Source organism: Syngnathus scovelli, chromosome 4 (assembly GCF_024217435.2).
Source record: "Syngnathus scovelli strain Florida chromosome 4, RoL_Ssco_1.2, whole genome shotgun sequence".
NCBI classification, from domain to species: domain Eukaryota; kingdom Metazoa; phylum Chordata; class Actinopteri; order Syngnathiformes; family Syngnathidae; genus Syngnathus; species Syngnathus scovelli.
In genome coordinates this window covers 2,254,827-2,281,984 of record NC_090850.1, presented here as the reverse complement: position 1 = coordinate 2,281,984, position 27,158 = coordinate 2,254,827, and the positions used below count along the sequence as shown (strand labels likewise).

Below are 27,158 nucleotides of genomic sequence, written 5' to 3'. Positions count from 1 at the left end.
ACCTCGATGCAAAGAAACTCCTCCTTTTGGGTACCCTTACATGCTACAAGGAGTATATATTACAAATGAGACTTTATTCTTAATTGTGATCATCATTCATCCATCCATTTTATTACTCAGGTATTTTCAAAGCAAATTAATATTGTTGCATTTATTAATTTGCTTTAAAATGACAGCGCAATATAATTAAAAGCTGACACTAGCAATGTCAAACGTGTTCATTTAAGAAAAAGCCACACACGTTTTGTGATCAAATCTTTCATAACGAGAATGATTTGAGTGAATTGATTTGAATGAATAATTGAAGAAATTTCAGTTCTGAAGGCTCCTTTTATCCCAAGCAAAGTGAAAGGTGGTAGGATAAAAAATGTAACAGGAACGCTATAAAAAATGTCAAGCCGTGAATATTTGTGCCCCCCTCCCATTTTGAAAACGGTGAGTCCTGGACACCGACTGGCTTTTTTTCTGTCTTCCTGGGGGTCTGCTCAGGTAGTGTGGCAAATTTGAACAGGTTCCCTCATTCCTAGCCCAAGTTACATGAGGATATGTTCCCCCCCCCCCCCTTATTTTGAGAACGGTGAGTCCTAGACTCCAACTGTTTTTTTCTGATGATTTGTGCAGAGATACTGTTATTACTGCACTTTATCAATGTCTTTGGCCTTATTTTGGTCAAACAACTTTGTTTCTTTATCATATAACATACATCAAAAATAATGACTTTAAACTTTATTAAAAACATTATTATCTATTTGTTTATTTATTTATTTAACATCCAATATTGTAAAGTTATCAGTGCACGTCTGTCAATAATTTCAATAAAATGTGTAAAGAACAAAATTAATGCCAATTGAGTTTTTTAATAAAATTGTTATAATGTCTTAATAACGTTGTTGGGCCACTAATTGGCCCGACAACAATATTAAGACATTTAACTTCTTAACTTCATTGATAATTTTGCAAGATATAATTCAATAAACAGTACTAATACCGACAGACCTTGAGTCTGTAGCCCAAGTTACAGGGGGGGAACATATCCTCATGGGTGCCCTGTGAGAATATGTTCCCCCCCATTTAAAACGGTGTAAATGTAAATAAATGATTTGTGCACTGATAACTTTACAATATTGGATGTTAAATAAATAAATAAACAAATGGATAATAATGTTTTCTTTTCTTTGTTGGTCAAACAATATTGTCTTGAATTCAAACTTGTCACCGAAGCACCCATTTTACCCCACTTTGTAAGTGCGCACTTCACGTCATTTCGCCATTTGTTTTCTGACAACAATACGCTGCCGCACGATGGACCCAACTATTTACCAACAAATGATTGCCTACAAAACAAAACGTGAATACCCAAATGGTATTACGAAGAAGGAGAAGTACGTATTGAGAAGAAAAGCTTCTTTTTACGACGTTGAGGGTAAGATACACAACGTACATAAATCAAGCAAATTAGATCCAGAGACGCACCAAAAATTCACATTGCAGAACCTGCTAATTTCTACACTAACGTCAGAAACTTAAGTTTTAGAGTAATTACTCTATAACACAAATAATTGACTTATAAAATGTTGAACGCAATATATATAACACACCTCACTATGAAGGAAATTGTTGAATTTGTTGAGTGCAACTCAAGCTAATGTTTTTTTCAAGTAACTATTTGTAGATCTATTGAGTAAATATTTGATAAATTATCAAACTAAAGTAACATATTTGGTTGTAGACCCATTGAGTGAACATTTGATATATTATGAAACTGTTTTTTTTTTTTTTTTTTGTCCAAGTAGCAAATTTGCAATTAGGTGTATTGAGTGAGTACTTCATGAATTACCACAAGTATGGTGCTAATTCAACGTTTTATTTTTACTTCGACTCAGGAGGGGAGCTGTATTATTGCCGCCAAAAAGGCACAGGCCAGGCAGTCCAAGTGAAGGTTGTCTGTGGTGCTGAAGAGGCAAATGAAATTTTTAAGAGTTTTCATGCCAGCCCGGCAGGGGCACACGCCGGGCAAAATAAAACAAGACACAGCATCTCTCTGAGATATTACTGGCAAGCGATGTCTGTTGACATTAATGAGTGGGTATGTAAACAATACAAAAAGAGTATACTTATTTGTTCATTTTTTTAAGCCTGCAAACATAATGAATGAAACTATTCCTTTGTATCGTTTGCAAACAATTCAAAATGATTATCTAAGATCTTCCCCTTCTTTTTGCATGCATTTATTAACAATGACTACTTTTCCACAAAACTTGCCATTGTCAGGTGTCCCAGTGCACCGAATGTCAGGCAGCCGGCATATCAATAAAAAGCCCAACAGAGGTCATGCCTATACAGGTCAGTTAATCCAAATAATGTTCTCTATTTTGACCCAAGGTCTATATAGTATTTTGTATGTGGCATACTTTATATAACTATGTTTCTCAGCAACATCAGTTTAACACAATTTGTTTTTATAAATATTTATTTATTAGGTGTCTCAGCCATTTGAACTCTTGGGCATGGACCTCATTGGCAAACTGGCTCAGACAAAAGATGGATACCAATATATTTGCGTGATGGTCGATTATTTCATGAAATGGCCTCAAGCCTATCCATTGAGGTCGAAGTCTGCTGCTGATGTTACCGCCTGTATCCTAAAATTCGTCTACCAATTTGAGTCGCCAAAAAGGATCTTGACAGATCAAGGCAAAGAATTTGTCAATGCAGTAAGTACTACAGTGTTTGGCAGAAATTATCTTCATCATAGCTGTCAAATACAAGTCCCTGAGGGCATATCTGGCCTGCAACTTTATTTTGTGTGGCCAATGAAAGCAACGAAAGGATGTCGAACTTCATAAAATAGCTGGAGTAAAATAAAAAATAAAAAGTTTCTTACTGCTCATTGTATTTTGTCCGTGTTTTGTGACTGTTGCACTTGTGGGTGTTGTATTTTCCTTCTGTGTATTTGTGATGCAAAGCCAGTGTAGTGATGCTGTTAAGCTCACATTCTCAAACACTATTTCACTGCAAAATTGCCCAACTCAATTACTTATTCTTTCCCCTGGCAACTGCAGATCAACAAGAGAGTATGTGAAATGCTTGACATAAAAAGAAGCCTTTGCTCACCATACCACCCTCAAACTAATGGGTTGGTGGAAAAATTAAATGGAACAATTCAAAGGTGAGTATACTTCATTTACCCACATTAATCTTTGACAATTTCTTGTTATGATGTCGCTCATGAGTTTGTTTTTGTTTTCAAGGCATTTTCAAAGTAAATAACATGCACTATAAAAACTGTTAGGTCAGAAAAAACACATTTTGGTTGAAAAATTGTTATTGGAGTCATTCATATACAATTCTCCAAAATTAATAAAAAAACACTGTCACCAGCGCAATTTTAAAACTGATTTTGTTTTTTAGAGCTCTGAGCAAAGTGGTTTGTCAGCATCCAGAAAGGTGGGATGAATATTTGGATGCAGTTATGTTTGGTTTGCGGACCAAAAAACAAATGACAACAAAGTACTCGCCTTACTTTCTAATGTTCGGCAGAGAGGCACGCTACCCCATTCAAGTGCCAGAACACTACGAGGTAAGATTTTGGCACATCAAGATCCATGATCCATCACAAGGATATACAGTATCATGGAGAAGTTTTTATACGATCAAGGACAATTTGCTTGTTGAATTTGTTTAGGTACATCTTAATTGTAAAACACAAATATAAAACTAACACTTGTTGACACTTTAATCATGACAGCAAATGTTTGCCTTTTCTGAAGGTTGATGGTACTGTGGAGGATGTGGTGGGGATGGAAGTTGTTAGGGTTTTCCAGGTTATCTTTATCATAGGATTATGTTGGAATGCAACAGGTAATAAATACCTTACCTTGTCCTCCTTATCACAAGATCATAAAACATCCCCTGAGATGTTTATACTAGAGGACAAGGGCTTTCTATTCAGCCCACTCATACCCCCACTCTTTCTCTTAATAAATATGCCTTTGCAGTTGGGAGAGGCTCCAGATTTCATTCCTGTAGCGAGTGAACTCTCCACCTGCAGGTGTCTAAAAGAACTTGCCTGTCTCCCGTGTGGTTCTTGCAAAATAAGTTGGAGTGAGCAAATCTCTAACGTTTTGGTGCCGAAACCCGGGATCCCTCATACCCATCATCTGGCTGACGGAGGACGACGCGCTGTACACTGTCGACGGGCCAGCGTCCGTCCATTAGCCAGACCTGGTAAAGAAAGACCTGGGAAGGAAATTCTTCGCTGGGCCAGCATCTTAGGTCTGCCTTCGTCTGACAGAGGTGGATTCACGGGACCCGGCAGTGCAACGAACCAGGGGACAAGTAAGTTAAAGGCCTGAAGTTGTGTGATTGTGTTGTTGTTTGTGAAACGCGTATATATAAAAAATAATAATAATAAATAAATAAAAAACACACAGGTGCACGAGAGATACGGCTTTGGTTTGTCCGAGCTATGAGATACGGCTTTGGTTTGTCCGAGATACGGTTTTGGTTTGTCCGAGCCATGAGATACGGCTTTGGTTTGTCCGAGCCATGAGATACGGCTTTGGTTTGTCCGAGCTATGAGATACGGCTTTGGTTTGTCCGAGCCATGAGATACGGCTTTGGTTTGTCCGAGCTATGGGATACGGCTTTGGTTTGTCCGAGCTATGAGATACGGCTTTGGTTTGTCCGAGCTATGAGGCCTAAATAAAAAAAAAAAAAAGCGTTGGAGTTTGTGTGATTGAGAGTGTGACTGGTAGGATAAATTGACTAAATAGCAGTTCTAGCATTGATACAGGCTAGTAATTTGTTGAAAGGTCAATTTAAACCTGCATTGAGGATCCTCAAAGAAATAAATAAGTAATAATAGTAATAATAATAATAATAATATTTTTGAGACAAAGAGATTGTAAAACCTAAAACTATTAGAATTAAGATGGGAAATAAAAACGGTAAATCTCTACCTCTTGACGGAGATGAGAAGTACATGGCGAGTAGATTTCTTAATTGTATGCAATATATGCCGAAGTGGAAGAAAAAGTATGGAGTAGAAGGGAAGTTGAGAGTTGAAGTGTGGAAGGTAGTAGTTGATGTTTTAGAAGAGAGTGTGGATAGAAAGAAAAATGGACTGAAAAAGAAAAGAAAAGAGAGATAATTGGATTGTGCTAAAATGTGGTTGAAAGCTTCACAAGAAAGAAGAGAACAAATCCAAAAGACAAAAGATAGAAAGTTGAAAAGTGATGAGGCCGCCATTCAATTGAGATTTGAAAAATAATTCTGGGTACATAGTGGCATCCCATTCAATGATGCAGATGAGAGCGCTTATCAGCAACATCTTAAAATTGCGCTCCTCACTGGTTTCCCCCCTGACTTGGGCAGTTGGGTGAGGAAACACTTGGTGGAAGCGGACACTGCTTGGTTTACAAAAAACATGCAGTGGCCAGGAGACGCTGACAAAGGGATTGAGAAAGGCAAAAGTTCTGATGTATTTCATCTAGATGATGATAATGATCTAAAGGAAGATACAACGATCTTCTATCAAAGTTCCCAAAGGGGCAGAGGAAGAGTTAGATACCAACAACGTCACAAGCCACCATTCAAATCAAAACCCCCATCAGATTCAGACAACTGTTGGAACTGTGGGAGACGAGGACACTTTGCACGAGAGTGTCATTTTGCAAAACAATACCAATCAAAGGGTGGAGGAAGGAGCAGAGGAAAAGCCAAATTTTTAGCATGACAAGCTTCCTCCTCTTTGACCGCTTATGCTCATACAGAGAAAGAAAGAATAGATGCCCATATGACAGCAAAACATGTCATTGTCAGATTATTAGAATTTTTTTTAGATTATTAGAAGTCCTGTCCATCCAAGAAGTATGACAATGCTGTTTGTATGCCCAAATTACAAATGACTAGAGCTCAAATTGTGTTACACTAAAGTTAAAATATGCAAATCAAGTGGTAAAGGAATGCAACTTTCTTCTAGAAGATAAATAAATAAAATTAGAATGTGCTGTCCTCGTGTGCGTGGGAGGGACCAGCTCATGATCGACCACAGGAAATGGCCAGCCTGTGACGAATCATTGGTGCTGGGAACTACCTTTTGCGTGCGGGAGCTGTGCATGTGTGTGCGTATATGTTAAAATGATGAACATTGGCTAAAGTTTTAGTATAAAAAAAATTTTGCTAGACTGTGGTCTATCCAATTTGCACCGCAGAACAGAAATGATTTTGAAAGATAAAAATGAGAGGAAAAAGAGAGAAATCTGGTTGCGAGCAGAAACTAATCCACACTAGTGCATGTTAAGTGTCGAGCCCACATGAGAAATTCAAAGGAAAAAAAAAGACAGAACATGCTTTCAGGAATTGGAAGAAGCTAAATTGTGAATTTAAGATTTTGCAATGCTACATTTAATAGGAATAATTGATTGGTTGTGTTATAAGATTATACAAAATTCTAAATGCAAGCTAAATCTGAGAGATTGAGTTCTTCAAATTTAAAAACAAAGAAAAAATTCAGATTAATTTGCCAATTGTTTGTTTTAGTTAAGTTTTTTTTAGATTGGTGGATTGTTCTACCAGGAAACCTGAGTTGAAAATGATATATGAATGTTGTGTGGTGAGCTTGGATGAATTGGGACCAATGTGATAGGAAGACTCCTTTTTGGAGACTGTGTGAGATACATATGATGAGCATTGATGAATGATTGCCTGAATGAAAGGTTGAATGGTTGAAGTTGTTGGCGACTACTATGGAAAATTAGTAGAGCGACTTTAATGAAAGAGTGATTTTGAGCAGGTTGAATGTTAGAAAGAAACACGTAGCTTTTGGATTGATAATTAACTAGAAAAAAAACTGGAGAACCAGTAACACATGCAGAAGATGTGTGAACTGAGAAATTGAGAAGCGTTTTGGAAAGAAAGTCAAATTAAATGATGATGGAATCGTATGTAGTAAAGAACGCATTCTCCCAAAAAGTTTGTCAAGGTGTGAGGCATGGGCGTTGCCAAGCCTCAAAAGGAGGGAGTGAGTAGGACAGATAGTGGAAGATAGTAATAATACAACACTTTATGACAATGAATTTTTTCGAATACATTTGGTGTTATACTGTGGTAAATTTTTTGTTCTGGTGTAGATAGGTTAACAACACGAGAGATTTAGAGGTTCAAAAGAAAGACAGTTAAAAGAAAACATTTTTGATTTGGACAATTGCAGGCTAACAGGAACATGAGAACGATAAGAACTACGAGGTGGGATCCAATTTCATTGGGGAGATTGAGAATTCACAGCACCATACTCTAAGTCACATTTTTGAGCAAGCATGACAATAACATGTGAGAGGTCAAGACATACAGATCAGGGCTTGATGTGGAACGCAGACCTCAATGAGTTGTTTTTCAATAATGATACTGAAGAAAACATACTGTCCGATTAAATTGGAACTATAGATAAAATGTAGCTCAAAAATAGGATGAGTTGCAGGATTTACGATATAAAAACGAGACCGCTGTTATTAGAAGAATTTGAAGTTTGGTAAACAAACGTTACCAGCAAATTGATGGAAGCAGCTACATTTGGAAATAGTCTTACAAGTTTGATGTCCCAGCCTGTCATTCTCAGTGTCAGGGTCCCTGAAACCCAATCCGAGACTTCGCCTGCAGCCGTGAACAACCACAAAATGGTGCCTGGCTCTGAAGCACCTTTGACCTTTGGCGAAGGACAAGAAAAGATTGCTGTTGTGCTTGGAGAAGGACAAGTACACTCCGGAGGACAGACAACATCCTCGGGGACGAGAAAAGACAGTGAAAAGCGGAGGAACTCACAATGATGAAAATTGACTCATTTGAACAATGGACTCATTCAAGAGTGATGGATGGGGTCGCTCTGAAGCAACAACAAAAGAACACCAACTTGAGAGGCTGAAGTGCGGCAAAAAGAAATGGACTTGGAGTGTCCGACAACCAAATCGCACTCCTTGCTACGGCGTTACCAAATTTGGTGAAGCTTGGTTCAAAGTGGAAGGGAGGTTCATTGTGCACTGAGTTTGACAGAACTGAGGAGATTTGATAAATAAAAAATAAATAAACAAACATTTGAAAAACACGTAGGGCTACAGAGAAAAGCATTATAATCAGAGATTGAACGGATTTGGATAAAACAAATAGGCTAAAACGGTAGGAAACAAGAGCAAGATCTGATATTTTGGCTCATGAAGCTTAAAACGTAGAGGTCGAGTTATATAAATTTTAGAACAGGACATTTGGCAGTCAGGAGGAAGCTAGGTTGTTCAATGTACCTACTCAATACAATAGTAAGGTTTTTTATACCACAGTGGAGGTTGGATGGTCAGAAAGTTAGGTACGTTCAATTTTTGACATTCACACAATCATGCATAAGAGTCACAAGGCGACAGTTAACAAGACAATGACTGCAATAGGGGCCACCTACGACTGCACCGACATGAAAAAGTAGAAGCGAGAGAGCAGAGTATGGGATTATATGCTAAAACGTCTGCTATACAGTTACCGATAGGAGATTCTATCAAAAGAAGCTACATGAGAGATGGATTAGAATCCCTTTGTCTGTGTGTTCTGTTTGTGAGTAATCTCTGTAAAATTGTGACAGTCTTGTTGTCGTTCGTCTGAACTTTGTATGCCGTTTTGTGTATGTGTGCGTGCAGATGTGTGTGTGTGTGTGTGTGTGTGTGTGTTCACACCCTGTGTGGGTGCGAGCGTGTGAGGAGAAAGAAGGCATGGGTAAGACAATCTCTTTTAAACCAGGAGGCAATAAATGGGAACGCCCCTGTCATAAATAGTTGTTGGTTAAAGGGAATCATTAGGAGGTGTTCAAACTCTTCCCGCAAACACTCCTATTTGCCAGTTAAATGGGCACGACAATTGACTACAAGAGTTGCAAACAACAGATGAAGAGCAGTCCTTGGCAGATTATATGATCAGGACGCTCAAACTGTGTCAAAGACAAATTTACTGCCGCTTGATCTTTCCTCCTCACAGGTCGACAACCCCATCAATCCAGGAGACTGGGTCTACATCGAGGTCATCAAAAGAAAGAACTGGGCCAGCCACGACGGGAGGGACCATTCCAAGTCTTGCTGACTACACATGTTGCATCCAAGGTTGCAGGACCCACAAATGCATTAACGACGACTGCTCTCCAGAAGGAAACTGGATTCAAGATTCAAGAGATTCAAGAGTTTTTTATTCGCCATGTTTGAGCGTGCCAAACAAGGAATTTGACTTCGGTAAATCACAGCCTTTGTTCAACATTTAGGTGACTAACAACAACACTCAGGACATGTGAAAAACGAAAGATATTCTCAAACACCCCCTGATCTTAAACTCCCAAGAGGGCAAGGAAAAACTCAAAACTCCAGCTAGGGGAAATGAGAAACCTTGAGAAGAGACCACAGATGGGAAGGTCCCTCTTCTAGGATGACCAGGCTGCAATGGATGCAGAGAGGACACATAGTACAAACAGTGTAGACAAAAAAGGTGTGGCAAGTGGGATGTTATTGCACAGTAATGACTCTGAGACTCTAAGAGTGGTGTGAGTTCATCAGAGCGACAGCCTGGGGGAAGAAGCTGTCTCTGTGTCTGCTGGTTTTAGTGTACAGAGCTCTATAACGGCGTCCGGAGGGGAGTAGTTCAAACAGGCTGCAACCTGGGTTCGAAGGGTCTGTTGAGATGTTACTTGCACGTTTCCTGGTCCTGGACAGGTACAAGTCTTGGATAGATGGGAGGTTGATTCCAATTATCTTTTCTGCAGTCCTTATTGTCCGTTGCAGTCTGTGCTTGTCTTGTTTGGAGGCCGATCCAAACCAGACAGTGATGGAGGTGCAGAGGACAGACTTGGTGATGGCAGTGTAGAAGGTCTTCAGCAGCTCCCGTGGCAGGTTGGGAGCTTTGGACATCACCGCTGTGTGCCAGGATGAGAGAGCCGTTTTCAAGGTGTAAGGGCTCTACTACCAACATGGCTGCACCATCGGACGGGACCTACTTCATCCAGAAGTTCAGAGGCACTGCCTCACCTGCATCCTATGAGTGCACGTGCCTGTTCAGTACGGATTATGGTTTTGTGGTCACGAGAGTTGTCCGATGCTGCCTGCCAACTGGACACGAGTGTGTGCGCCAGTGTGTGTGACAGACCTCACCTACAGACTAGAACATCAGCAGCTGACGAAAACGCGAGCACATATACAACTTCTTAGACGTGACAGATGTGATAATGATAATGAGACATGGATTGCGTAGATGCTGTTCTGTTGAGCATGTATTACGGAAACTTGTTGATTTGACCATCAAATATGCTTCGCAAGTAATGGATACGCTGATGTACTGTTTCTTTGTTTTTCTTTTTGTTTTTATTGATAGCATTCTGGTCGCCTTAAGGCAAAGGGACCGTGTAAGAATTTTCCTGCTAATAACATCTGGCCAGCAGGTTTTTCGCTTACACAATAAGTTTGACCTGGGGTATTAAGGTAATGCCTCATCTTCACTGGAAAGTGTTGCTATCATTGTTTGTTGTTTTTATTTTTCCTATTCTTCTTTCTTCATTATACATATATATGTGTTTTTTTTCTTACTTGTCTTTGTTGTTTGGGGTAGCATAATCATATGATAAAACAGGAGGGAGATGTTAGGGTTTTCCAGGTTATCTTTATCATAGGATTATGTTGGAATGCAACAGGTAATAAATACCTTACCTTGTCCTCCTTATCACAAGATCGTAAAACATCCCCTGAGATGTTTAGACTAGAGGACAAGGGCTTTCTATTCAGCCCACTCATACCCCCACTCTTTCTCTTAATAAATATGCCTTTGCAGTTGGGAGAGGCTCCAGATTTCATTCCTGTAGCGAGTGAACTCTCCACCTGCAGGTGTCTAAAAGAACTTGCCTGTCTCCCGTGTGGTTCTTGCAAAATAAGTTGGAGTGAGCAAATCTCTAACAGAAGTTATGGCACAAAACCATAACGAACAAGACCAACTATTTGAGCAAGTTAGAGAGCACATTAGAAAAGCGCAGGAAAAAACAAGGCACCCAAAAACAATCTCAGGGATCACACCAACTGTACACATAGGAGATCTTGTTCTAAGACAAAATATCAGGTCTCAACAAAGAAAGGGAGGAAAATTGAACCCCAATTTTTTGGGGCCATACAAAATTGTGGCGATTGAGGGTAAGACAGCTGACCTCCAGGATGAGAATGGAGCCTTGGTCCCCAAAATAAACATTGACCACCTAAAACCATACAAAGAAAATAAACAAAGAGTGCCTCATAGGTATGAAAACAAAAAAGGAGCATCCTCCTGGATGACACAGTCACCATCCCCACCAGCCTCAGCACTTCCAGCCACTGCTCCTCCAGCCACTGCTCCTCCCGCCGCAGCTCCTCCAACCACCGCTTCCTCTCCCACTGCTCCACCAGCTGCAGCTCCTCCAAGCACCGCTCCCTCTGCCACTGCTCCTCCAGCCTCATCTCCTCCAGCCACTGCCCCCTCTGCCACTGCTCCTCCCGCCGCAGCTCCTCCAACCATCGCTCCCTCTCCCTGCTCCACCAGCCGCAGCTCCTCCAAGCACCGCTCCCACTGCCACTGCTCCTCTAGCCTCAGCTCCCCCAGTCACCACGCCCTCTGCCACTGCTCCTTCAGCCACAGCTCCTCCAGCCACGGCTCCCTTTTCCCCTGCTCTTAATACCGCAACACCACCACGACTGTCTTTGACTTTTAGACAAAGGAGGGAAAATGTGGACAAATGTAAGATGTATTCATGATAAAACTGTAAACATATTAAAACATACATTATGGATATGTGGCACATAGGTCTTGTACTCACAAAGTGTTTTATAAGTGCCACTTGCTGCTATGGAATGAACCACATTTCCAATTGCATTTTAAGGTATTGTTCCGACTTATTTTTGGCAGACGTTCAAGATGCCTGGAAGGGAAAGCACGTCCATGTTCTCCTATCAAAAATCGGCGTACAAATTGTTCTTTTGGGACATTAGGAACGTTGGACCCAAATCTGAGCTGGAATCTGAGGTAAAATTATGTTTTCATATCTGAAACTTAGGTTTCTCGGTTTGACTGTTTTGTTTCAAGTCTTAATTGGCAGCACTGTATTTTTTTTGGGGGGTGGGGAATATTTTCTGTTTCAATTTGTTTGCCGTTTCATTTACAGGTTATTAACGCGTACCTCCTGTTGATGGTGAACAACGCAACCAAATCAGCGTGGAAAAGGTTTCCTATATTGACTCATTTGCAATGACTAATTTATGGAATGGAAAGAGCCAGAGACTCAAGGTCTGTCTGTATTAGTACTGTTTATTGAATTATATCTTGCAAAATTATCAATGAAGTTAAGAAGTTAAATGTCTTAATATTGTTGCCGGGCCAATTAGTGGCCCAACAACGTTATTAAGACATTATAACAATTTTATTAAAAAACTCAATTGGCATTAATTTTGTTCTTTACACATTTTATTGAAATTATTGACAGACATATTTTTTTCTTCTGTTTATTTTTAGATCAACCCGGTGGAATACAAACTTATTGTTGGCATTGTCAATGAGCATAATCATTGGAAGCTGGCGGTAAAGAAATGTTTTAATGCCACAAGAGGGAGTAACATTACAGCAAAAAAATATATAGTTATGTGCAAAATGTTTGATAATTCATGCATATGAATAATAAAACCTCATATTTTGTGTTTAAAATATAGGCAATCAGGCCAGGAGAAAAAAGGTCCTTATTGCTTGATCCTCTTGGTGAGTCTCAAATGGACATTAAAAAATGCCTGGAATCAACCCGGTAAGCACAGCTTCTAAAAGTCAGAATTCTATTGTGATATCAACATTTAACTGAAGATGTGCGCTTTCTTTTGAAAGTGGACTAGGTTTTTGTTTTTATCAATACAAATTATGTAATTGACGGATAAAACTTGAAATTTGTGTTTATGTGCTGGCTCTTATATTTCAGGGCGTTCATGCGCAACAAAGGGTGCAATGTTTCCAGGTGGACTTGTGGCACTGTCCCCCATCCCAGGCAACAAGATTCAACCTCTTGTGGTGTCTTTGCTTTGAAAGTATGCATTTGATTTACAGACTATATTTACAAAACTCATATCACTCAATTATGCAAAAACTTAAACAAACATTACTCAAAACAAAAAAACTAATTTAGAGTTCATACAACAAAGGACTAAAACAAATTATTGTCTGACAGTAGAATTTTTTGTACGATATATAGGCTAAAGATGGCAAACATTTAAGGCATTCTTTATGCACTGTCAACATCTGACATTGTCTTTTTTAGTTTGCAGAACATCTTCTTTCAAATGAAGAAATAGACTTCTCAGCAAAGGCACACGATATAAATAGGTACAGGCTGCAAATTGCCACCACAGTTCTATTAGAGACTGGTAAGTAATATGCACCCAAGAGATGTTATTGCCACCCAAAGAATGGTCCTGACTGTGCTATCAATGCTATATACAACTCAGTTAAGTTTTACACAGGGAAGTACGATAGCAATTCTTCTGTCTTTGTTTTCACAGATGATTTATCTGACTTGTGCTTTGTTTGTGGGGAAGCTACACATGACACAGACAACAGATAAGTAATTATGTCAGGTCTTGTTAACTAATGCATGTGATGATTAAGAAATATATTGAATTACACATGCGTTGTAAATTATTGTAATTGTGCTGCATTGTATGATCTTGCTTTTTTCTTTGTTCACCAGATTCAGTGTGACGAGTGTTGCAGGTGGTTCCATCTTGTATGTGTCGGGGAGCCTCCAACCGAAGGCTCTTTTTTGTGTACAGCATGTACAGAAATTAAATGCTAAATATTTGAAGCTTTCTTGAAGACCATTTTGCTTTTTTTTTATTACATTTTTTTATTTTTTTATTTTATTATTTAAAAAACTTTTTTTTTTCTTAATAAAGTTTAAAGTCATTATTTTTTTATGTATGTTATATGATAAAGAAACAAAGTTGTTTGACCAAAATAAGGCCAAAGACATTGATAAAGTGCAGTAATAACAGTATCACTGCACAAATCATCAGAAAAAAACAGTTGGAGTCTAGGACTCACCGTTCTCAAAATAAGGGGGGGGGGGACATATCCTCACGGGGCACCCGTGAGGATATGTCCCCCCCCCTGTAACTTGGGCTAGGAATGAGGGAACCTGTTCAAATTTGCCACACTACCTGAGCAGACCCCCAGGAAGACAGAAAAAAAACAGTTGGAGTCTAGGACTCACCGTTCTCAAAATAAGGGGGGGAAACATATCCTCACGGGGCACCCGTGAGGATATGTTCCCCCCCTGTAATTTGAACTAGGAATGAGGGAACCTGTTTAAATTTGCCACACTACCTGAGCAAACCCCCAGGAAGACAGAAAAAAAACAGTTGGAGTCTAGGACTCACCGTTCTCAAAATAAGTGGGGGGGGGGGACATATCCTCACGGGTGCCCCGTGAGGATATGTTCCCCCCCTGTAACTTGGGCTAGGAATGAGGGAACCTGTTCAAATTTGCCACACTACCTGAGCAGACCCCAAGAAGACAGAAAAAAAAAAAACAGTCGGAGTCTAGGACTCACCGTTCTCAAAATAAGGGGGGGGGGGAACATATCCTCACGGGGCACCCGTGAGGATATGTTCCCCCCCTGTAACTTGGGCTAGGAATGAGGGAACCTGTTCAAATTTGCCACACTACCTGAGCAGACCCCCAGGAAGACAGAAAAAAAAAACAGTTGGAGTCTAGGACTCACCGTTCTCAAAATAAGGGGGGGAACATATCCTCACGGGGCACCCGTGAGGATATGTTCCCCCCCTGTAACTTGGGCTAGGAATGAGGGAACCTGTTCAAATTTGCCACACTACCTGAGCAGACCCCCAGGAAGACAGAAAAAGAGCCAGTCGATGTCCAGGACTCACCGTTCTCAAAATGGGAGGGGGGCACAAATATTCACGGCTTGACATTTTTTATAGCGTTCCTGTTACAATTTTTATCCTACCATCTTTCACTTTGCTTGGGACAAAAGGAGCCTTCAGAACTGAAATTTCTTCAATTATTCATTCAAATCAATTCACTCAAATCATTCTCGTTATGAAAGATTTGATCACAAAACGTGTGTGGCTTCTTCTTAAATGAACACGTTTGACATTGCTAGAGTGTCAGCTTTTAATTATATTGCGCTGTCATTTTAAAGCAAATTAATAAATGCAACAATATTAATTTGCTTTGAAAATACCTGAGTAATAAAATGGATGGATGAATGATGATCACAATTAAGAATAAAGTCTCATTTGTAATATATACTCCTTGTAGCATGTAACGGTACCCAAAAGGAGGAGTTTCTTTGCATCGAGGTTTATGCAAAGAGCTCACGTAATTATATCGTTACTTTTTGGTAAGTGAGTGAGTGTTCCGTCTGTACGACTGGTCTTTGAATGCACCCCGCTTCAATGGTGTCACGTCTCGTCCCAAACTGCTCCACTATGTGTCTGTTGTCTTGGTTTCTGTCTGTGTGCTCGCCCCTCCCCTCCTGTGTGCCCATGATCAGTGTGATTGTTCCCACCTGCCTCTCGTTACCTGTCGTGTATAAAAGTCCTGTCTGCCCCTCACTCCCTGTCGGATCATTGGATGCTGTCGTTTGGTTTTGGTTGCTGTCGTGTTGGTTGCTGTCGTGTCGTCTTCATGTCCTTTTGGTTCCTGTCGGTTTCAAGTATGTTTTGGTTGGGAAGTCATTTTGTTTTGTTAAGTCATGTCAGTTTACCAAGTCTGTATTTTGAGTTCCGCCAACAAACCCTGGTCCAAGCTGCACTTGGTTGTCCTGCTCCATGCTCCACCCCAAACCGTGACAAATGGCAGAACGCATATGAATTTAAAGACATCAAATGAGAATAATCCTTTATAAAAATTAAAATTGACTGACGCAAACGTGAATTCTTCATGTTTTTATTGAAAACAACATAGTGCTGACGCCGTACGACGCCGTACGGCATCGGTTTTTCGCTTTCCAAACAAGGCGTGCGCGCTCCCGCGGCAGGGGGAACAAAATCTCACGGGGGACCCAAATCGAGCACAACACCTGTAACGGGTTTGTCTTAGCCGGGTTCGGAGATTCGTCCGTAATCTAACCATCCTAGTTAAATTAACTCCACCGGAATCAATCTAATTTCTGTACGACGCCAATCCCTCTCAAGTCACCCGAAGCTCGAGCCGAGTAACTCAATTCGACTTCGATGTGACCGCATCGTATTGATGGCTCCTCGCTAATGTTTGAAGTTATTATTATGTTACGGATATTTTTAGATGTCTTTGTTAAGACCTCAGGGATTCGTTTGTATAGCGCACCCAAGCACTAGTTTTGCCGAAGTAAATGTTGATATGGGTCCGTTCCACTTGGTCGCTCATGCAGCGAGCCGACCAACTACCTTTTTTGGAAAGAGAATCGAATTAATAAAAGTGTGACAATAATAGCATTTAAGAATAAAATTAATGCACTTTATATTATTAATTCTAACTTCTTATACGTAGATCTAGCACTTAACCGCCGGAGTGCTTTACCCCAATTGATTGCTTTAAAAAGAGTAACAACTTTCTTAAACCGAATAAAAATGTCGTGCTCTATTTAGATTTGCCCAGTAATTAATTTGGAAGGCAAGTCTATTTTTCGATCGTGTCCCGTTTAACTTTTGACGCGGCCCGACAAATTTAGGAACTGGGCCGCGCCCGACGGACAATCGAAATACTTTTATCCTCCACCAACTCTAATAATCTATTTTAACCATCGTCGTTATTTTATTTAGAAGAAGTAAATTTTCAAACAAATTCACTTTTAACGAAATTGAATCTTCCCTTAAATATCTACGAAAGTTATTTAATTCTCTAACTTGTTCGGAGTTACTTTTTACGCGGCCCATCAAAAGGGGAAACGGGCCTGCGCCCTTCAAATATTTAAATTACTTTCCGTTCTACACCAAACCAATAATCCAATTTAAACACTTCCGTTAATTTATTCAGACGAAGCAAACTTTCGAACAGATCGAAATTCACTCGTGGCTCAAATAACTACGGAAGTTATTCAATTCTCTAAAGTTGTCTGATGTTACTTTTATTTATTACGGTCCTATGTTATACCATAATAACCCCCCGCACATTAATCAACCCCAGACCATCGATTGCATATTCAGTACAAATCCGCGCACAACGAAGTAAGTAATATACAAAACACATTTATTAAAGAAACATGGAATAGAATTACAAATCTCAATTACTCCAGAAACCGAACAATTTCACTCACTGATACCCGTGTCAATAAAATAATTCAATCCCAGAATAATTCGATTGCAAAACACAGTTCATGAAAGAGGGAAAAGGTAGATACCAGCTGCGTGCTGTTTTTAGTGGAAGCAAAGTCGAGTGATCAATTCGATCTTACTTCTAAAATCCAAATTAGAGAAACAGGCTGGCCTCGAGGGAGCCGGCGGCCCGATGACTATTCCCCACTCTCGCTAAAATACATAAAAGTCGTTTTCGCTCACCTATTTCTCCTGTAAAGTTGTCCAGTCCAATTTTTTGGAGTAAATCCAAGTTAATTTCAGACCAGGGATCCTGCGTCTCACACAAAGATCTCGGGACTCTGGAAAAAATCTTAAAACTCCTTCGGGCTTCTTCACGTATGAGCGCTCTTTTGGGGAAAAAGCCCTGAAGCTGCCCCTGCAGGACTTTTTATAGACTTCTCTGCCCCCCCCCTCCCCTTTCTTTGTTCTATACCTTCCCTATAGGGTAAGACTGCCCAGTTTTCCCACGCCTATAGAATAAACTGGTCAATTTTCCCACGCCTACTATAGGGTATGAGTGCCCAGTTTTTTTCCCACGCTTGGACATCTGTCGCCTTCAGCAGCTGTTTCCGCCCTGACCACACATTACTTTCCACCAAATGCACAGCTAGCCCCTGGTAAAACCTTTCACTTCCCCTTTTCTTCTCTTCCTGTTCCATGAAAATAACTTTCTAAAGTTACGCTTCAATTAACTCTGAAATAATAATCCAAACCTTTGACCTATTTCTTTACACAATTTATGTCACGCCACTATTCTCATAGTGACGGGTCTCTTGATCGAATTGACTAATAATATTGCTTTAAGCGGTTACAGTATACATTTTTAGCCAAGCAAAGAAATCAAAAAGTAAAAATCACATTTGTGCTTCTCCAAACAATTTATGTCACGCCACTATTCTCATAGTGACGGGTCTCTTGATCGAATTGACTAATAATATTGCTTTAAGCGGTTACAGAATAAATTTTTAGCCAAGCAAAAAAATTCAAAAAGTAAAAATCACATTTGTGCGTCCATGCGTGACTCACACTCTGACACCGTATTCCTGTTTTATTTGTATTTTAACTTGCTTAGCTTATTCTGGCCCCTTTTTTTGGTCTCATGTTTTGGTCTGGCGCCATCTTTTGGACAAATTTGGAATTTCAGCTCTGCCAATTTATTCCTGTGAACAATCCATATTTTACCATTTGCACCATCTCTTCCCCCCATGTTACATGACAAGTTAAACCCTAAACTAAATGCAAATTTAAAAAAAATGTAACTACATTTTCTATCTCATCAAACAGTTGAACTTTGTATTTACAAAGATTTGTTTCCAAATATTAGGCGTCAATACACGACCGAATCATGGAACCATTCTTCTAGGGCACAATCTTTAATAATGGCCTGAGTCATTTTCCTATTTCGCACAAACCACACACACACACAAAAAAAATGGTGACAAACACTGACTATATTTTATGTATTTATGATTTCATTTCAGGGATTTACTAGAAATCAGCCATCATAAGGACTGACATTTTGATCAAAAACAGAGGGGGCCCAGGATGAACCTCTCCATCGTCTTCATCAGGTGGGAAGTCAAGGCAATAGGCCTGAAGAGGTTAGGCTCCTTGGGGCGCGGCACCTTTGGTACGGGGACCACGCAGGAGATCTTCCACAGGGCTGGAACTTTGTTCAGGCTCAGGTTGAACAGGTGTCACGCTCCTGCGTCACCTGCCACTTGGCCACGCCCCAATCATCTGAATCACCCACACCTGTCAGTCTCTCTATTTAAACCCTGTCATCCAGTCACTCCTTTGTCAGTTCGTTCCTGTATGGTACCCATTCACTCTCTGTGCTTATGTCTATCAGCCTGCGCCTTTTTCTCTGTTGCCAACCGCTTCCGTAAACTGACCGACCACGCTCCGATCGCCGCCTGCCGACTACTTGCTCGTCCTTGACCACGCTCCAATCGTCGACTGCCCCGACTACTTGCTCGCCCCGACCACGACTACACGCTGCGCTCTTCTGCACAGCCACGCCAGCCAGATTGCGAGTCCAGCGTTCCACTTCCCCTTTCTCCCTTTTCAATAAAGGATCGTGCTGCATTTGGTTGCCCTGTCTCTGTTCCTGACAACAGGTACATGACCACGCCACTCAGCTGGTCTGCACAGTCCCTGAGCAGTCTCGGATAGATGCCGTCTGGGCCAGGGCCTTCCCTGCCTTGAGCTTTCTGAGGTAACTCCTCACCTGAAGAACTGTAAAGGAGAGGGGGTGTTGGAAGACTGGGGTGATGGAGTGAAGACTGAAGAGTGACTTCGGGGGAGTGAGAGGGGGTTGGTGAGCTGGCGGGGGGGCTGGAGTGTTGAAGGTGGCAGCCTGGGGTGCGGGGGGGGGGCAGCAGGCAGGGGAAGGAGAGGGGTGAAGGGGTGGGGGGAGGCGGAATCAAATCTGTTGAAGAACAGATTGAGTTCATCCGCCCAGACCTTGTCCCCATCAGCTGGCTTCCGATCAACCCCTTTACCATGGCCCGAGATGGATTGCAGACCCCTCCAGATGTTCCTGGCGTTGATAAGCTCCATTTGCTTCTCCAGCCTCCTCCCGTAGTTCTCCTTCCCTTTCCTGATCTTCAGCCGGAGTTCCTTCTGGACTCTACGCATTCCACCACATCCCCCGAACCAAAGGCTCTCTTTTTCCCATTAAGCAGAGCCTTTATCTCGGAGGACACCCAGGGTTTGTTGTTGGGAAAACACCGGCCCAACTTGGAGGGCACAGTGGTCTCCACACAGAAATTAATGTAGTCCGTAATGCAGTGGGTCACGCTGTCAATGTCACTGCCATGGGGGCTACAGAGAGCTTCCCAGTCTGTATTCTCAAAGCAGTCTCTGAGCCTGGCAGTAGATTCCTCAGACCACAACATCACAGACCTCCTCTCAGGTGGACGCTGTTTCGCCACCGGGGTGTAGTTTGCGACCAGATGGACGAGGTTGTGTTCCGAGCGACCAAGTGGGGGGAGGGGGGATGAGGTGTATGCATCCTTGACGTTAGCATACAACAGGTCCAAAGTTCTATTGTTTTTGGTGTGGCAATTGACAAATTGCGTAAAGGTGGGGAGGGAAGAGGCCAGGGAAGCATGATTGAAGTCCTCGGAGATGAGTAGGAGGGATTGGGGATGCTGAGTTTGAAGCTTAGAAACAATAGAGTGGATCAGGTTCATAGTGGTAGCAGTGACAGCTGAGGGAGGGATGTACAGTTATAGCAACAACATGTGAAAACTCCCTCGGCAGGTAGTATGGTCGCAAAGCTGTTCCTTAACACTGACGTGTGCGGGAAGGCACCATCTATCGTTCTCAAACACAGCGAGTCCCCCTCCTCTCCTCTTACCGCTCTCCGTAGCTTTCCTGTCAGCCCGCACCACTTGAAATCCATCCAGGGAGAAGTGTGAGTCGGGCGAGAGATCGTTCAGCCATGTCTCCCTGAAGCACATGAGCATATTTATTTATTTAATCTGGTGTTGCACACAGTGGTCCACAGATGCACAGGCAGCTTGTGTGTTTGCACAGACACTTGAAAAATGAGAGAGAACACTGATTAGAAGTATGGTTTTACCTGCAAGGCAATGCAAAGTCTCCACCTTCAGAATTAACATACCATATTAACCCCGGGGGGTGTTGAGCTTCGCGCCGTTGTACTGCGTGTGACTCGAAGAAAGAGCGTTGGAGACAAAAACAGCTTTTCTCTCAGGCTCTTCTTAGCCGCTTTTTATTAGGAACTATGTACATACGCTCTCTCGAAGGTTCTTTTTCAACACACTCTCAACTCTGTACGGCACACACATGTCAAACCGATCACTGCTTCTGGGAGGGTTTAAAAAGCTTTAATATTGTGTACTGGACCACACTGCAACAGGAGATTCATCCGCAACCATGACTCACTTTGGTTTCGCTATTAATTAAGGCCCCCTGTTAAGTTGTGTTTGTGTACTCAAATACTTTTACACTACATAAACCTTTCCCATTCCCTTAATAACCATTCCTACACTGTTCTGTGCATGTTTTGTACCTTTACAGTAAATAACAAAACAAGCACGTAACATCGTTACGTGTCCCGACTCCTTCTGCACCGGTTGGTGCGCGTAGCCAACTGCCACCTCCTATGCTTGAACTCGGTCAAGTCCGCAGTGATGCACATTGCTCAGAGGCACGTCCCGCTCGGGTCTCACTGCAACTGTCTCGGCTCCTGGACGGCAGTGTTTTTTTCCCCTTTTTTCTTACCCCGCGCTTGCCCTCAGTGAAGCACATTGCTCAAAGGCACGCCCCGCGCTATCAGCGTGTATTTAAACGTCGTTCTCACGTCACATAAAGTAGCGCATTCGCGAAAGGTGAGATCACTGTAGCCTACTCTATTTGATTTTAAACTGTCCTCTTGTCACTACAGTCTAGTGCCACCTCGTGGACAAAACAATACACTAATACACAGTATGCCTCTAGATTTTTTTATTTTAGATTTTCATCATCCAAAGCGCTTAGCCTCAGGAGGGCGGCGGGCGTGCTGAAGCCAGCAGTCTTTTGGCGGTAGGCGGGGTACACCCTGAACTGGTCGCCAGCCAATCGCAGAGCGCACATAGACAAACGACCATTCACACCAACGTGCAATCTGGAGTGGTCAATCGGCCTACCATGCATGTTTATGGAATGTGGAAGGAAACCCGGAGTACCTGGAGAAATTCCATGCATGCACGGAATGAACAAGCAAACTCCACGCAGGAAAACAGGTGCCGTGCCAAATTTGGTTCCCCCGTGAAGATTTGTTTCCCCTGCCGCGGGAGCGCGCACGTCTTGTTTGAAAAGTAAAAAACCAATGCCGTACGGCGTCAGCACTATGTTGTTGTCAATAAAAACATGAAGAACTCACGTTTGCGTCAGTCAATTTTAATTTTTAAGAAAGGATTTATTTCATGTTATTCTTTAAGTTCATTCGTGTTCTGCCGTTGAAGCGAGGTGCGTTCATATACCAATCTACAGACGGAACACTCATTTACTTCACCAAAAAGAAATGATATAATTACGTGAGATCTTTGCATAAACCTCGATGCAAAGGAGCTTCACTTTTTGGGGAGCATTACATGCTACAAGGGGTATACATTACAAAGGAGATCCTTATACTTTATAGTGATCTTCATTAATCCATTTTTATTATTCAGCTGTTTTCAAAGCAACTCAATATTGTTGCATTTATTAATTTGCATTATAATTAAATGCTGACACTATAGCAATGTCAAAAGTGTTAATTTAAGAAAAAGCAACACACGTTTTGTGATTAAATCTTTCATAACGAGAATGATTTGAGTGAATTGATTTGAATGAATGGTTGAGATGAAGTTTCAGTTCTGAAGGCTCCTTTTGTCCTAAGCAAAGTGACAGGTGGTGGGGAAGGGGGATAAAAATTGTAACAGGAACTCTATAAAAATGTCAACCCGTGAGAATTTGTGGCCTCCTCCCATTTTGAGAACGGTGAATCCTGGACATCGACTGGCTTCTTTTCTGTCTTCCTGGGGGTCTGTTCAGGTAGTGTGAAAAATTTGAACAGGTTGCCTCATTCCTAGCCCAAATTACAGGGGGGGAACAGATCCTCACAGTGGCCCCTCTCACTTTGAGAACGGTGAGTCCTGGACATCAACTGCCTTCTTTTCTGTCTTCCTGGGGGTCTGTTCAGGTAGTGTGGCAAATTTGAACAGGTTGCTTCCTTCCTAGCCCAAATTACAGGGGGGAACAAATCCTCACAGCGGCACTGTGAGAATAAGTACCCCCCCCCCACCCCATTTAAAACGGTGTATATGTGTGTGTGTGTGTTTGATTAATGAGGTGCACTTCGATTTCCATGTTTGAAAAGCTAAACCAATACATATTTTAGGAGGGGGTTTTATTACAAATGTTCCTTTTAACTGTTGTATGACTAAAGGGAAATGTGCTTTCGTGAGTTTGCAAACATATTTTTTAAGGTTGTGTTAAACTTATAATCATATTAATATCTAGTATTGCAGTGCTCGTGTGGATTGGTGGGGGGCGAAGAATGTGCAGGCAAACTGCATGAACTTGTTTTCGTTGAAGTGTTGTGTATAGGCCCAGACAGGGAGTACCGGACGAGAACACCTCAAGGTCGTTGAGGAACGAGAACAACAGCACGTCTATGTGGCCCGGCTTCGCGGGGAAATCCAACCACCTGACCTCAGCGATAACACCGACACGGGGAGGAGATGGCCATCGACCAATCATCTCACAATATTTTGCATGCTTTAATATTCATATTGTGTTTCTTTAAAACTGGGCAACCCGGAAGAATGTGTCGTCTTTTGGTGGTCACAAAAACGCACGAGTTTTAGTGTGAGGGACCCGGGACCCAGACCTGTATTAGTGCGCTTTGTCAGGAATAAACAATTGGTAAATTTGGTCTGATTGATCTACTGGTCTTCTCTTTGACAGAACGAACTCGCGAAATTGTTAGGTGCGCCAGTGTGTGGATTAGGACATAGCAATTTATGTGTTAAGTGTTGATCGCAATTTGGAGTCAGATCAATAACTAAAATCCGTAACCTAACAATGACTGAGTACTCATAGTGAAGAAATTATTGAATGCATTGTGCAGTACTAACTGAATAATAACGGAGAAGAAAAAATAAATAAATGATAACTTAAAAAAAGTGATAACTTTACAATATTGGATAGTAAATAATTGATTAAATAAATAAACAAATAAATCATTTTGTTGTTCTTATTTTGGTCAAACAAGTTTGTCTTGAATTCAAACTTGTCACCGAAGCACCCATTTTATGCTACTTACAATTCAGTTAAGTTTTACACAGGGAAGTACTATATCACCGCTTCTTTGTTTTCACAGATGATTTATCTAACGTGCTTTTTTTCTGGGGAAGTATTTTTCTTTACTTTTATTTATTTATTAATAAAGTTACTAATAAATAATAAAGTTATTATTTTTTATGTAGGTTATATGATGAAGAAATGTTAGAATTCAAGTTTGAATTCAAGACAAACTTGTTTGACCAAAATAAGGACAACGAAATTGATAAAGTGCCGTGATAAAACTATCACTGCTCAAATCATTCATCTATTTTTTCTTCTCCGCTATTATTAAGTTAGTACTGCACAATGCATTCAATAATTTCTTCACTATGAGTACTCAGTCATCTCTCTCTCTCGTAGGCAGCCGTCGATCCCGGAAGATCATGGGTTTGCGCCCGTTGGTGTCACTCCACGGCAGTGCTTTGTGTGGCTATACAGTCCGATCCGGGAGGCACAGCTTCTGCCGCATCTTGCACAGCGGTGGTCAGCGGTGTTATTGAAATCTTGAAAATGCTGATTTTTATTTCTCAGTCTTTTGCCGTTGGCCTGCTGCCTTAGGATGTCTTCGTAGGCGACAAGACCTTCTCTCGTTTTCTGTCTCCAGTAGCTTCTGTCTTGGGCGATAGTTTGCCATGTGTTCAGTCCGATGCCTGCGGCTTTCATATCGCGTTTACAGGTGTCCTTATAGCGCAGCTGGGGTCGTCCTACTGGCCTCGAACCAGACGACAATTCGCCAAACAGGAGATCTTTGGGGATTCTTCCCTCGCCCATACGGGTCACGTGGCCCAGCCAGCGCAGGCGTCTCTGCTTGAGCAGGGAGAACATGGAAGGTATTTTGATCATCTCCAGCACTGCGTTGTTGGTTACATGATCTTTCCAGGTGATCCCGAGGATGCGACGTAGACATCGAAGGTGGAAGGCATTCAGTTTCTTCTCTTGTCTTGCATGGAGCGTCCAGGTTTCGCTGCCATAGAGTAGGGTGCTCAACCCTGGTGTTTATCGTCAGGTTGTTGTTGGACCAGACTCTTTCTGTGAGGCGAGCAAAAGCTGATGCAGCTTTGCCGATCCGCCGAGCGAGTTCCTTTTATTCTTTATTTAGCCAGCCATATAACGAGCTCATTGGGTATACCATAATGATAATAGCATTTTCAATTCAATCAATACAGCATAGCGAGTAGTTATTGGATATTTATCTCATGATACCGCATGGTGAACAATGAAATGGGCATGGCGGGGAGGGTATGGGCCCATTGGGCCACTAATAATCCCCCCCTCTCAAAAATCTCGAGAGATCTACAGCTAACAATCTTTGTTTGAACACAGCCAAGTTAGGTGAAGAAACCAAATCCTCAGATAAAAAGTTCCAAGGGTTAACTACCCTATTTGAGAAAAAGTATTTTCGACAGTCTAGCCTCGATTGCTTTTTTGCGAGCTTGTGTGTATTTGACCTGGTCGCGGCATAGGGTGCCCACTCGAAAAGCGAATTGAAAGGTATGTCAACTAACCCATGAATAATTTTATAGACCATGTGTAAATCAAAACGTAATCTTCTAAGTTCTAACAACTCAAGTTTTGTAACCTCCAAGCGAACTGCGTACGGTACTTCCGACAACCCAGGTAGTCGCCTTGTGAACAATTTCTGCACGCTTTCAAGTTTCTTTATGTCTCCGGGCAAGTATGAGTTCCAAACTTGCGTTGAACTTTCAAGTATGGGCCTGATGCAGGACTTGTAAATCGAAACGAGAGTGTCTATATTTTTTGACTTGAACGATCGATAGAGGAAACAAATCATTTGCTTAGCGTTCCTGCTAATGTTCGAAACATGCGCTGAAGATTTCAAATTTTCTGTGATCGTAAATCCTAGATCCTTGAATTGGTTTACCGAGGGTATTAAATTTCCATTGATGAAATATTCTTTTTTCGGGTTGCTACGCCCTAGATGCAAATCTGCGCACTTAGCGTATGATAAATTCAGTTGAAATTTTCTTGACCATTCGAAAATACTTGTCAGGTCATTTTCTGCAAACGCAGTGTCGTTCAAATCTTCGAATACAAAAGAGAGCTTCGCATCATCTGCAAACATTTTTACATCACAATAATTGACACTACTAGGTAGATAGTTGATAAATAAGGAAAAACGCAGAGGACCTAACTTCCCACCCTGTGGTATCCCTGATCCAATAGATAAATTACCAGATTTTTCTCCGTCTACGAACACGAATTGAAAACGGTCACTAAGGTAACTTTTGAGCCAGTCGAGCGCGCGGCCAGTAATTCCTGCAGCATTCAGTACTTCGATCAACTTTGGGTGAGAAACGGTGTCAAAAGCTTTAGATATATCCAAATAGAATATATCTACATTTTTATGCGCATCCAAGGCTTTCGTCCACTGGTCTAAACACATCAACATTTGGGTTGTACATGAACAGCCTTTTCTAAATCCGTATTGCTTGTCCGATATTATATGATTGCGGTCAAAAAAATGATTTATATTTAACTTAACCGTTTCTTCAAGAATCTTACTCAAACCTGGTAACAAAGCGACGGGTCGGTAATTTTCACATTCCAATCGGGAACCTTTTTTAAATATGGGGGTTATCTTTGATTGTTTTATACAATTTGGGACAATGCCATCTCGCAGCGATGCCTCTATGATTTTTGTTACGGGCAGAATAAGACTTTGCTTCAATTCTTTTAAGAGAAATTGTGGAATTTCATCGACACCAAAACTCTTTTTGCCCGCCAAACTTTGAATCGCCTCCAGAACTGAATCTTCATCAACATCAAATTGATCTAAGACATCAGTGTCAAACAGAGTTGGTAAGTTCAGAGCTACGCCATTATCAACAGTAAAACGGTTGAATATTACTGATTAAAGGCATCGGCTTTTTCTTTCGCATCGGTTAAGATCTGCCCATTTCGGAGTTTGAGACATGGAATTTCAGCCTT

At 41.4% G+C, this 27,158-nt stretch overlaps 1 long non-coding RNA gene across 1 annotated transcript; it reads left to right on the top strand.

Annotated features, from left to right (window-relative positions):
* Positions 1-1,087: 1,087 nt before the first annotated feature.
* Positions 1,088-13,977, top strand: LOC137840252 (uncharacterized). The gene is made up of 12 exons (XR_011086779.1): positions 1,088-2,086; positions 2,272-2,343; positions 2,481-2,714; positions 3,063-3,169; positions 3,412-11,772; positions 11,941-12,057; positions 12,197-12,318; positions 12,544-12,609; positions 12,738-12,826; positions 12,995-13,100; positions 13,331-13,436; positions 13,572-13,977. It is a non-coding gene; the product is annotated as an uncharacterized lncRNA (long non-coding RNA).
* The last annotated feature ends 13,181 nt before the right edge of the window (positions 13,978-27,158 follow it).